Raw genomic sequence first — 12,647 nt, 5'->3', positions numbered from 1 at the left:
GGTTGTTTGAAAGAAGTTTTCAAAGGAGTACCTGGATTACGCTACTTGAACGTTGAGCATCAAAGATCTATGGAGATAGATCGAAAGCGCTTAATAGAAGTTTCAACAAGATGCATGCCTTGACAAGTTTTTGAAAGAGTTCAAAATAGACCAGCAAAGAAGGAGTTCTTGGTTGCGTTGTGAGGTGTGAATTTGAGTAAGACTCAAAACCCGACCACGGCAGAATAAAGAGAATAGACGAAGGTCATCTTCTATGCCTTAGCCGTAGAATCTAAAGTATGCCATGCTGTGTACCGCACCTGAAGTGTGCCTTGACTCAAAGTATGTTGAGAGGTACAGAGAGTGATCCATGATTGAATCACTAGCAGCGGTCGAAATTTATCCTTAGTAACTAATGGACTAAGGAATTTTTCTCGATTATGGAGGTGGTTAAAGAGTTTGTCGTAAAGGGTTACGTCAATGCAAGCTTTGACACTAATCCGAATAACTGTGAGTAGTGAAACGGATTCGTATAGTAGAGTAGATATTTGGAGCATTTCCGAATAGCACGTAGTAGCAGCATCTATAAGATGACATAAAGATTTGTAAAGAACGCACGGATCTGAAAGTTTCAGAACCGTTGACTAAAACCTCTCTCACGAGCAAGACGTGATCAGACCCCATAACTATATGGGTGTTGGATTCGTTGGAATCACATGGTGATGTGAACTAGATTATTGACTCTAGTGCAAGTGGGAGACTGTTGGAAATATGCCCTAGAGGCAATAATAAATTAGTTATTATTATATTTCTTAGTTCATGATAATCGTTTATTATCCATGCTATAATTGTATTGATTGGAAACACAATACTTGTGTGGATACATAGACAAAACACTGTCCCTAGTAAGCCTCTAGTTGACTAGCTCGTTGTTCAAAGATGGTCAAGGTTTCCTGGCCATAGGCAAGTGTTGTCACTTGATAACGGGATCACATCATTAGGAGAATCATGTGATGGACTAGACCCAAACTAATAGACGTAGCATGTTGATCGTGTTATTTTGTTGCTACTGTTTTCTGCGTGTCAAGTATTTATTCCTATGACCATGAGATCATATAACTCACTGACACCGGAGGAATGCTTTGTGTGTATCAAACGTCGCAACGTAACTGGGTGACTATAAAGATGCTCTACAGGTATCTCCGAAGGTGTTAGTTGAGTTAGTATGGATCAAGACTGGGATTTGTCACTCCGTATGACGGGGAGGTATCTCGGGGCCCACTCGGTAATACAACATCACACACAAGCCTTGCAAGCAATGTAACTTAGTGTAAGTTGCGGGATCTTGTATTACGGAACGAGTAAAGAGACTTGCCGGTAAACGAGATTGAAATAGGTATGCGGATACTAACGATCGAATCTCGGGCAAGTAACATACCGAAGGACAAAGGGAATGACATACGGGATTATATGAATCCTTGGCACTGAGGTTCAAACGATAAGATCTTCGTAGAATATGTAGGATCCAATATGGGCATCCAGGTCCCGCTATTGGATATTGACCGAGGAGTCTCTCGGGTCATGTCTACATAGTTCTCGAACCCGCAGGGTCTGCACACTTAAGGTTCGACGTTGTTTTATGCGTATTTGAGTTATATGGTTGGTTACCGAATGTTGTTCGGAGTCCCGGATGAGATCACGGACGTCACGAGGGTTTCCGGAATGGTCCGGAAACGAAGATTGATATATAGGATGACCTCATTTGGTTACCGGAAGGTTTTCGTGCATTACCGGAAAAGTTTCGGGCTCATCGGTAGTGTACCGGGAGTGCCGGGAGGGGTGCCGGGGACCATCGGGAGGGGTGTCACGCCCCAAGGGGTCTCATGGGCTATGGGAAGAGATAAACCAGCCCCTAGTGGGCTGGAATAAGTTCCCACTAAGGCCCATAAGGTTTGAGAAGGAAAAAACACAAGGTGGAAAGAGTTTCCAAGTGGGAAGGTGGAATCCTACTCCAAGTAGGATTGGAGTAGGACTCCTCCACCTCCAATTTCGGCCAAACCTTTAGGTTTTGAGGCTGCCTCCTCCCCTCCCTCCCACCTATATATACGGAGGTTTTAGGGCTGATTTGAGACGACTTTTCTCACGGCTGCCCGACCACATACCTCCATAGTTTTTCCTCTAGATCGCGTTTCTGCGGAGCTCGGGCGGAGCCCTGCTGAGACAAGATCATCACCAACCTCCGGAGCGCCGTCACGCTGCCGGAGAACTCTTCTACCTCTCCGTCTCTCTTGCTGGATCAAGAAGGCCGAGATCATCGTCGAGCTGTACGTGTGCTGAACGCGGAGGTGCCGTTTGTTCGGTACTAGATCGTGGGACTGATCGCGGGATTGTTCGCGGGGCGGATCGAGGGACGTGAGGACGTTCCACTACATCAACCGCGTTCACTAACGCTTCTGCTGTACGATCTACAAGGGTACGTAGATCACCCATCCCCTCTCGTAGATGGACATCACCATGATAGGTCTTCGTGCGCGTAGGAAAATTTTTGTTTCCCTTGCGACGTTCCCCAACATGAACTAGAGTCAATAATCTTGTTCACATCACTATGTGATTGCAATGAATGTAACACCCATACAGTTCTGGGGTTTGATCATGTCTTGCTTGTGAGAGAGGTTTATAGTCAACGGGTCTGAACCTTTCAGATCTGTGTGTGCTTTACAAATCTCTACGTCATCCTATAGATGCTACTACGCCCCATTTGGAACCATTCCAAATGATTGCTCCACTATACGAATCTGGTTTACTACTCATAGTCATCCAGATTAGCGACAAAGCTTGCATCGACGTAACTCCTTTACGACGAACTCTTTAATCACCTCCATAATTGAGAAAAAAATCCTTAGTCCATTAGTTACTAAGGATAACTCCGACCGATGTCCAGTGATCCATTCCTGGATCACTCTCGTACCCCATGACTGACTCATGGCAAGGCACGCTTTAGGTGCGGTACACAACATAGCATACTTATAGAGCCTATGGTTGATGCATAGGGGACGACATTCGTCCTTTCTCTTTCTTCTGCCGTGGTCGGGATTTGAGTCCTACTCAAATTTACACCTTACAACATAGCCAAGAACTCCTTCTTTGCTGATCTATTTTGAACTCCTTAAAAAAACTTGTCAAGGCATGCATTTTGTTGAAAGTTCCATTAAGCACCTTGATCTATCTTTATATATCTTGATGCTCAACTCTCAAGTAGCTACATCTAGGTTTTCCTTTGAAAAAACTCCTTTCAAACAACCCTTTATGATTTAAAGAAATTCTACATTATTTCCGATCAACAGTATGTCAACCACATATATTCATCAGAAATTCTATAGTGCTCCCACTCACCTTTTGGAAATACAAGTTTCTCATAAACTTTATAAAACCAAAAACTTTGATCACCTCATCAAAGTGTATATTCCAACTCCGAGATGCTTGCTCCAGTCCATAGAAGGATCGTTGGAGCTTTGCATACTTGTTAGCACCCTTTAGGATCGACAAAATCTTCTGGTTGTATCATATACAACCTTTCCTCAATCAAACCATCGAGGAAACAATATTTTGACATTCTATCTGCAAGATTTCATAAATGATGCATCAACTGCTAACATAATTCCAACAGACTTTCAACATCGCTACGAGTGAGAAATTATCATCGTAGTCAACTCTTTGAACTTTGTCGGAAACATCTTCGCGAAAAGTCGAGCTTTCTTAATGGTGACTTTTCACCATCACCGTCTATCTTCCTTCTAAAGATCCATTCACAGTTAATAGTCTTATGATCATCAAGTGGTTCTTCCAAAGTCTATACTTTGTTTTCATACATGGATCCTCTCTCGGATTTCATGGCCTCCAGCCATTTGTCGGAATTAGGTTCATTGTTGTCCAACAACATGACTTTCAAGACAGGCTTACTGCACCACTCTGTAGCAGCAGTACGTTACCTTGTCGACCTACAAGGTTTCTAGTAACTTGATCTGAAGTCTCATGATCACTATCATTAGCTTCCACTTCAATTGGTGTAGGCGCCACAGGAACAACTTCCTACGCCCTACTACACACATACTGGTTGAAGTGATGGTTCACATAACCTCATCAAGTTTCCACCAAAACTCCCACTCAATTCTTTCGAGAGAAACCTTTCCTCGAGAAAGGACCCGTTTCTAGAAACAAACACTTCTGCTTCCGGATCTGAGATAGGAGGTATACCCAACTGTTTTGGGTGTCCTATCAAGATGCATTTATCCGCTTTGGGTTCGAGCTTATCCGGCTGAAACTCTTTCACATAAGCATCGCAACCCCAAACTCTTAAGAAATGACAGCTTAGGTTTCTCTAAACCATAGTTCATACGGTGTCATCTCAACGGAATTGAGTGGTGCCCTATTTAAAGTGAATGCGGTTGTCTCTAATGCCTAACCCCTAAACGATAGTGGTAATTTGATAAGAAATATCATAGTATGCACTATGTCTAATAGTGCACGATTATGACATACGGACACACCGTCATACTATGGTGTTCTAGGTGGCATGAGTTGTGAAACATTTCGCGTGAAACAATTTTCACCTTGTCTTAAATGTTTACCAAACTCGTAACTCAGAAATATATGTTTACCTCCACGATCACATCGTAGACATATTATTCTCTTGTCACGATGATCTTCAACTTAACTCTGAAATTACTTGAACCTTTTTCAATAATTCAGACCCGTGTTTCATCATCAAGTAAATACACTAGTATCTACTCAAATCATTTCTGAAGTATGAACATAATGATATCCACTGCGTGCCTCAGTACTCATCGGACTGCACACATCAAAATGTATTACTTCCAACAAGTTACGTTCTTGTTCCATCTCACTGGAAAAAGAGGTCTTCAGTCATCTTGCCCATGTGGTATGATTTGCATGTCTCAAGTGATTCAAAAATAAAGTGAGTCAAACGATCCATCCGCATGGAGTTCTTCATGTGTTTATACCAACAGGCATGGTTTGCATGTCTCAAACGTTTCAAAAATGAGTGAGTACAAAGATCCATCAGCATGGAGCTTCTTCATGCATTTTATACCAATGTGAATCAAGTAGCAGTGCCACAAGTAAGTTGTACTATCATTACTACTTTGTATCTTTTGGCAACAATACTATGAACATGTGTATCACTACGATCGAGATTCAATAAACCATTCATTCTGGGTGCAAGACCATTTAAGGTATCATTCAAGTAAACCGAATAACCATTATTCTCTTTAGATGAATAATCGTATTTGCCATTAACATAATCCAATCATGTCTATGCTCAACGCAAACACCAAATAGCAATTATTTAGGTTTAACACTAATCTCGATGGCAGAGGGAGCGTGCGATGTTTGATCATATCAACCTTCGAAACACTTCCAACAGACATCGTCACCCCGCCTTTAGCTAGTCTCTGTTTATTCCGTAGTTTTTATTTCGAGTTACTAACACTTAGCAACCGAACCGATATCTAATACCCTCGTGCTACTAGGAGTACTAGTAAAGTACACATCAATATCATGTATACCCAATATACTTTTGTCGACTTTGCCAGCCTTCTCATCTACCAAGTATCTAGGGTAGTTCCTCTTCAGTGACTGTTCCCGTCATTACAAAAGCACTTAGCCTCGGGTTTGGGTCCAACCTTGGGTCTCTTCACTAGAGCAACAACTGGTTTTCCGTTCAATGAAGTATCCCTTCATGCCCTTTCCCTTCTTGAAACTAGCGGTTTCACAAACCATCAACAATTGATGCTCCTTTTCGATTTCTACTTCTGCGGTGTCAAACATTGTGAATAGCTCAAGGATCATCATATCCATCCTTGATATGTTATAGTTCATCACGAAGCTCTAGTAGCTTGGTGTCAGTGACTTTGGAGAACTATCACTGTCTCATCTGGAAGATCAACTCCCACTTGATTCAAGCGATTGTAGTACTCAGACAATCTGAGCACATGCTCAACGATTGAGCTTTCCTCCTTTACTTTGTAGACAAAGAATCTTGTCGGAGGTCTCACACCTCTCAGTAAGGACACGAGTATGAAATCCCAATTCCATCTCTTGGAACATCTCGTATGTCCCTCAATGTTCGAAACGTCTTTAGCGCCTCAATTCTAAGCCGTTTAAGCAATATGCATTGAACTATCATGTAGTTATCAAAAACGCGTATGTCGGATGTTCGCAACATCCACAAATCACGCTTGGGGTTCAGCACACCGAGCGGTGCATTAAGGACATAAGCCTTCTGCTTAGCAATGAGGACAATCCTCAGTTAACGGACCGAGTCCGCATAATTGCTACTTCTATTTTTCAACTAAGTTTTCTCTAGGAACATATCAAAAACCCGTGGAGCTAGAGCACAAGTTATAGCATAATTTGCAAAGACCTATTTGACTATGTTCATGATAATTAAGTTCATCTGATGAACTCCCACTTAGATTGACATCCCTCTAGTCATCCAAGTGTTACACGATCCACGTCGACTACCCGTGTCCGATCATCACGTGATACGGACTAGTCATCAATGGTGAGCATCTCCATGCTGATCGTATCAACCATACCACTCATGTTCGACCTTTCGGTCTCACGTATTCGAGGCCATGTCTGTACATGCTAGGCTCATCGAGTCAACCTAAGTGTTTTGCGTGTGTAAACTGGCTTACACCCGTTGTATTCGAACGTTTAGAATCTATCACACCCGATCATCACGTGGTGCTTCGAGACAACAATACTTCGCAACGGTGCACACTTAGGGGAATACATATCTCGAAATTTTAATGAGGGATCATATTATCTTTGCTACCGTCGTTCTAAGCAATAATATGTAAAACATGATAAACATCACATGAATCATATAGTGACATGATATGGCCATTATCATCTTGCTACTTTGATCACCATCTTCGAGGCACCATGATCATCATCGTCACCGGCATGACACCATGATCTCCATCATCATGATCTCCATCATTGTGTCTCCGTGAAGTCGTCACGCCAATCTATTACTTCTACTAATATAGCTAACGTTTAGCAATAAAGTAAAGTAATCAACATGGCGTTGCATCTCATACAATAAATTAAGACAACTCCTATGGCTCCTGCCGGTTGTCATACTCATCGACATGCAAGTCGTGAATCCTATTACAAGAACATGATCAATCTCATACATCACATATGCAACATCACATCCTTTTGGCCATATCACATCACATAGCATACCCTGCAAAAACAAGTTAGACGTCCTCTAATTGTTGTTGCAAGCTTTACGTGGCTGATTTGGGTTTCTAGCAAGAACGTTTCTTACCTATGTGACAGCCACAACGTTGATATGCCAATGCTATTTACCCTTCATAAGGACCCTCTTCATCGAATTCGATCTGACTAAAGTGGGAGAGACAGACACCCGCTAGCCACCTTATGCAACAAGTGCATGTCTGTCGGTGGAACCATTCTCACGTAAGAGTACGTGTAAAGTCGGTCCGGGCCGCTTCATCCCACGATGCCGCCGAATCAAGATAAGACTAGTAACGACAAGCAATTGACAAAATCAGCGCCCACAACTTTTGTGTTCTACTCGTGCATAGAATCTACGCATATAACCTTGGCTCGGATGCCACTGTTGGGGTAACGTAGTAAATACAAAACTTTCCTATGCCATACAAGGATCTATCTATGGAGAGACCAGCAACGAGAGAGGTTGTAGAGCATCAGCATACCTTTGAAGATCGCTAAGTGGAAGCGTTACTATGAACGCGGTCGATGGAGTCGTACTCGCAGCGATTCAGATCATGGTCGGTTCGATCTATGTGCCGAATCACGACACCTCCGCGTTTAACACACATACAGCCCGGTGACGTCTCCCACGCCTTGATCCAGCAAGGAGAAGGGAGAGGTTGAGGGAGAGCTCTGGCAGCGCGATGACGCGGTGGCGGTGGAGCTACGAGGTATTCCGACAGGGCTTCGCCAAGCACCGCGGAAGAGGAGGAAGAGGAGAAGCAGGGCTGCACCGAGAGAGAGATTTCGTGTGTCTCAAATCAGCCAAAAGCTCCACTATACATAGGGGGAGAGGGAGGGGGCGCACCCCTTAGGGTTCCCACCCCCAAGGGGTGCGGCAGCCCCATCTAGCGTGGGAGGTGGTGTCACATCCCTAACCCTTAAGCTAGATAGCATTGTGCTCATATCTTCTTTGCATTTGCATCTAAGAAGCTTCAACCATATCAACCAAGTGGCAAAGGAAAAACCCAAAACCCTAGCCACTATTTCAACTAAAGGAAATTTCAAACTAGTTCAAAATCAATGAACCCAAAATGGCCTCAAGAAATGTTCAAACTTTCTGATAAAGCATGAAAGTAAATGAGCATTGGAGAAAACTATTTTCTTGACACTTTAAACTTTTTGTTTCAATGCAAAAAGCTACTGGTTTCAAAATTTAAATTTGAAATCTGAAACTATAATTTTCCAAAAATATTGAAAACTTTGGAAATGAGTGGGGATATTATAACAAATATTTCAGGAGGTTTAAAATAGTTTTTACTTTTTGTTTTGGAGCTGAAATAATTAGCAAAGAAATTAATAGCAAAACAGAAAAACAAAAGTAGAAGAAAAAGGAAAAGACTTACCTGATGCCCAAGCCAGGCCCAGCCCATCTCCCCGCTCGTCCCCTCCCTCGCGCCAGTAGGCAGCAGGAGGTGGCCGCCGCCTCCTCCGGCGCGGCCACGCACCTGCGTGCCTGCCTGGACGCCGGTTTGCGCTGGCGACGACGGGGATAAGCTCCCCAGAGCTTCCCCTATCCATTCCCTGCCTCGGTTCTTTCCCCCTTCCGGATCCCCTCCTCCTCCCTGCTGCCGCCATTAGAGCCGAGCTCGAGCTCGAGCTGGCCGTGCCCCTGGCCATAGGATCCCCTCCCCGAGCACGCCATTAGCTCCGCCTCGTCGCCCTGGTCGTCTCTGCAGAAGCCGAAGTCCCCTCGAGCCCTGCAACGCCCGCAACGCCGTCGTCTTCCTCCTCCGGCCGCCGGACCTCTTCCGTCGATTCGTCGCCCCCGGGCCTCCCCCGAGCCGTCTGAGCCCTGCTCTACTCTCCCTGTGAGCATGCGGTGGTTTTCCCTAAGTTTTCCCCGTCGATCCCCTCCTCTAGCCTTAGTTTCACCGGAGCCCGACGAGCACCGCCGCTGCCGCTCGTCGCCAGTAGCCTTCCGATGTCCAACTCGTCCTCCCGAGAGCACCAGCAGCTCCAGGACGACGCGTAGATGCCGTAGCAGCTAAGATCTAAGCGTGGATCCCTCTGATTCAAAGCCCCCGACGACGCCCGAACTTCGGCCGCCGCTCCGGCTCGTCGCCGACGCCTCTTCCGGCGACCCTAGCCTCCCCAGTTGGTCCTGCCAGATCGGCCACTTCGCGAGCTTGCTGTAGATGCCATCCGCGTGCGTTTTCGTGCTGTGCAGCGCCGTCTAGGTCGCCTCCGGCGAGCCCTCCGCCGCGGGTTTGGTCGCCGGCGACCACCCTCCGGTGGCCGTCGACGTGGCCGGCCATTAGGGCGTAATCGCCCTCCCCTCAGTCGTTGACAGAGGGCCCCACGCCTGGTCAAACCCCAATTAGGGGCTGGTCAGCGCGGGATTAGTCCCAGAGAGGCTGACCAGTGGGGCCCCCCTGTCAGGTTTGACCTGAACAGGTCGGCTGACCTGCTGACGTCAGCCTGATGCAATCAATGGAATTTCCAGTATAAAAATAATTCAGGAAATTGCTAAAAATTGCAAAAATCATAGAAATAATCTATAACTCCAATGAAAATAATTTATATATGAAAAAGTATCAGAAAAATTCAAGGATTCTGATTATGCTATTTTCAACTATGTTTGAAAAAGTTACAGGACCCTAAATTGTGAAATAAGGAATAATTCAATTCTTTAATCACTTTATAAATGGAATTTGCAAAAATATCCAAATTTCATTATAAATGCAATGATCACACACTGCCCTAGATATAAATCAGTACCATAACATGACATTTCATGCATGTTAACATTAGGTTGATCTGAGCATCAGGTCGAATCAATTAAACCGGTATCCGAGAATACCCGTTTGAATTGCTATTCGAATGTGATTCAAATCAACTCTAAACCTAAAACATCTTGATTATAATAAACTAATCACTTTGCATTCTCATGCCATGCTCATGCATCATTTTGATTGCATATGATTGTTATTGAATGTTACCATTCATTTCGGTAGGCTCCGCACCCCCGGATTCCACCGAATATCCATCTGACGGATATCGTTCCTCCTCTGAGCAACAAGGCAAGCAACCCTTTTGATCATCCCGATAACTCCTATGTTCCTGCTTCTGCATCTAATTATTGCATTAGGATCAAATGCTTCAACTGCTTTTGCCACGATAGTTGGACCCACTTCCTTTGCATGACTTAACCTTGTCACAGTAAATAGCCGAACCTTGCAACCTAGCATACCTGGTAGTTGCTTGAGCTATGATGTGCCTTATCCTGCTATGCATGCTATGCTTAGAGTTGTGTATGGTCTGTCATCTGGGAGATGAACAGAAATGTGGAATGTGTTCGGTGAGCAAAGGTCGTGTGTTGAACTTGATTTGGTAAAGGTACCGGTGAAAGGCTATGTAGGAGTACATGGCGGGTTGTTTCATTGGAACCGTCCTTAGGAACTGAGTTCCGTGTATGTAATCCAAGACTAGATACTACCACATTCTGGGCCCTGAAATATGACCCCGCTCGGCCTATTAATCGCGTAGTACTCGGTCCAGGAGTTGCAAGTAGTTTCTGGTGTTTATAGAAATGCTGGAGGCCGTGCATGGTGCTGACCTGAGAGGTGGACCGTGATGCGGTAGGCAGTGGCACGGTGTACCAAGTGGCACCCGGATGGTGGGCTTGGGAACCCTGCGCACATCGTTTGAGGCCGTGGCGGAAACCTCGGCCGGACTTCCGTACGGGTTACTCTCAGATAGGCGATAAACCTGGACCAGGTACTAGTGTGGTTAACGGTCGTGGCCGACTCCCTCGCTGGGCTTCCGCTTGAAGGTTGCCGAGGTGCATGACGTGCACATGGCGATAAGTGGCGAGAGCGTGTGTGACGAAGTACACCCCTGCAGGGTTATGATCTATTCGAATAGCCGCGTCCGCGGATATGGACTACTTGGAGACATATGTTGTTCATAGATAACTTCAATGGCTACTCATAAAATTGTCAAGATAAGCGTGAGTGTCGTGGACGGCATTTCTGTATGGAGACGGAATGATTCCACGATAGTGTATTGCTGTGGTGTTAGTGGACTCGTGTGCGAGAAAACAAGTTGTCAAAATTATTTGAAAATGCAAGTGTCTAGCCACGAGTCAAATGCTGGCTTCCCGCATGAAACCCCACAATACCTTTTGATACCTTGCATGAGTAGTTAGTTCTCCTAAAGTCTTGCTGAGTACCTTCGTACTCATGTTTGTTTAATAAATGTTGCAGAGGTTGCTAATGACCCTAACGGAGGGTTCTTCATAGACATCGACGACGACGAGTAGCTGGTGTCCCAGCTACGATCTGGCCCTACGTCGGCTCTGTAGTATAGTCAGGCTATATGCCTTCTAGTTGCCCTGTCTGTACCCAGACAGTTTATAACTCTTCCGCTGGCTTGTAATGGTACGACTGCTATTATGGGTCGTGAGACCCTTAATGTGTAATATTATGTGTGTGGCTCTTCCGAGCCTCTTAAATAAAGGTTGTATGTTTACGGTTATGTTGTGATGCCATCGATGTATCTATACATATCGGTATGCCATGCGTACGTGTGTATTACTTGATATGTATGGGGTTCGAATACCTAGTCGTGAACTTTAGTAGCACTCCTTACAAGGAAATGCCCCTTTGTGATCCACTGAGCCTTGGTAGCTCGCTACTGCTCCGGACACATTGGTTGACCGGCATGTGTCCTTCTTAGCTGCTGTGTCTGTCCCCTTTGGGGAAATGTCACGCGGCGTAATGGAGTCCTTGTAGCTTGCTACGACTCGTCTACGTTCGTTGATGACCGACACCTGCTTTGTTGGGTCATGTATGTCTGTCCTTGTGCGGAACTGCCACTTTGGTTTATGACTAGACATGTCGATCCGGGTTCTTTGACATTGGGATGCTAGCGACACTATCGCATACGTGAGTCAAAAGACGCAAACGGTCCCGGCTAAGGTAAGGCTGTAGCCGTGGAGTTAACCGTGCGTGAGACCACAAAGGGATGCGATGTGTTACAGGCTGGATTCCTATGGCTTAGGATCGGGGTCCCGACAGCGTTGGTATCAGAGCCTGACTGACTGTAGGATTACTAAGCCAAACTGGTCGAAGTTGAGTCTAGAATTGCTTTAGTTATATATAAGGGAATTGTTTGTGGAAGGGAACGTAAGATTCTTGTTCTCTTCTCAAGTTATTCTATTCTGGTCATCCTCGTCTCTTCTGCGGGAATTAAGGACTAGGTTACTCATCTTCTCCTAGGCTCGTGTTTCTGATCGGTAGATTATAGGACTACGGGTCGAGAGATATTGGGTTTCTTTTACTCCTAGGAAGCAGGAAGTAAGTTTTGATGATCAGAGAGTTGAACTTGATAGTTGA

Source organism: Hordeum vulgare, chromosome 1H (genome assembly GCF_904849725.1).
Source record: "Hordeum vulgare subsp. vulgare chromosome 1H, MorexV3_pseudomolecules_assembly, whole genome shotgun sequence".
Classification (NCBI taxonomy): domain Eukaryota; kingdom Viridiplantae; phylum Streptophyta; class Magnoliopsida; order Poales; family Poaceae; genus Hordeum; species Hordeum vulgare.
The sequence above is the reverse complement of the archived record's forward strand: the minus strand, read 5'-3'. Positions refer to the sequence as shown.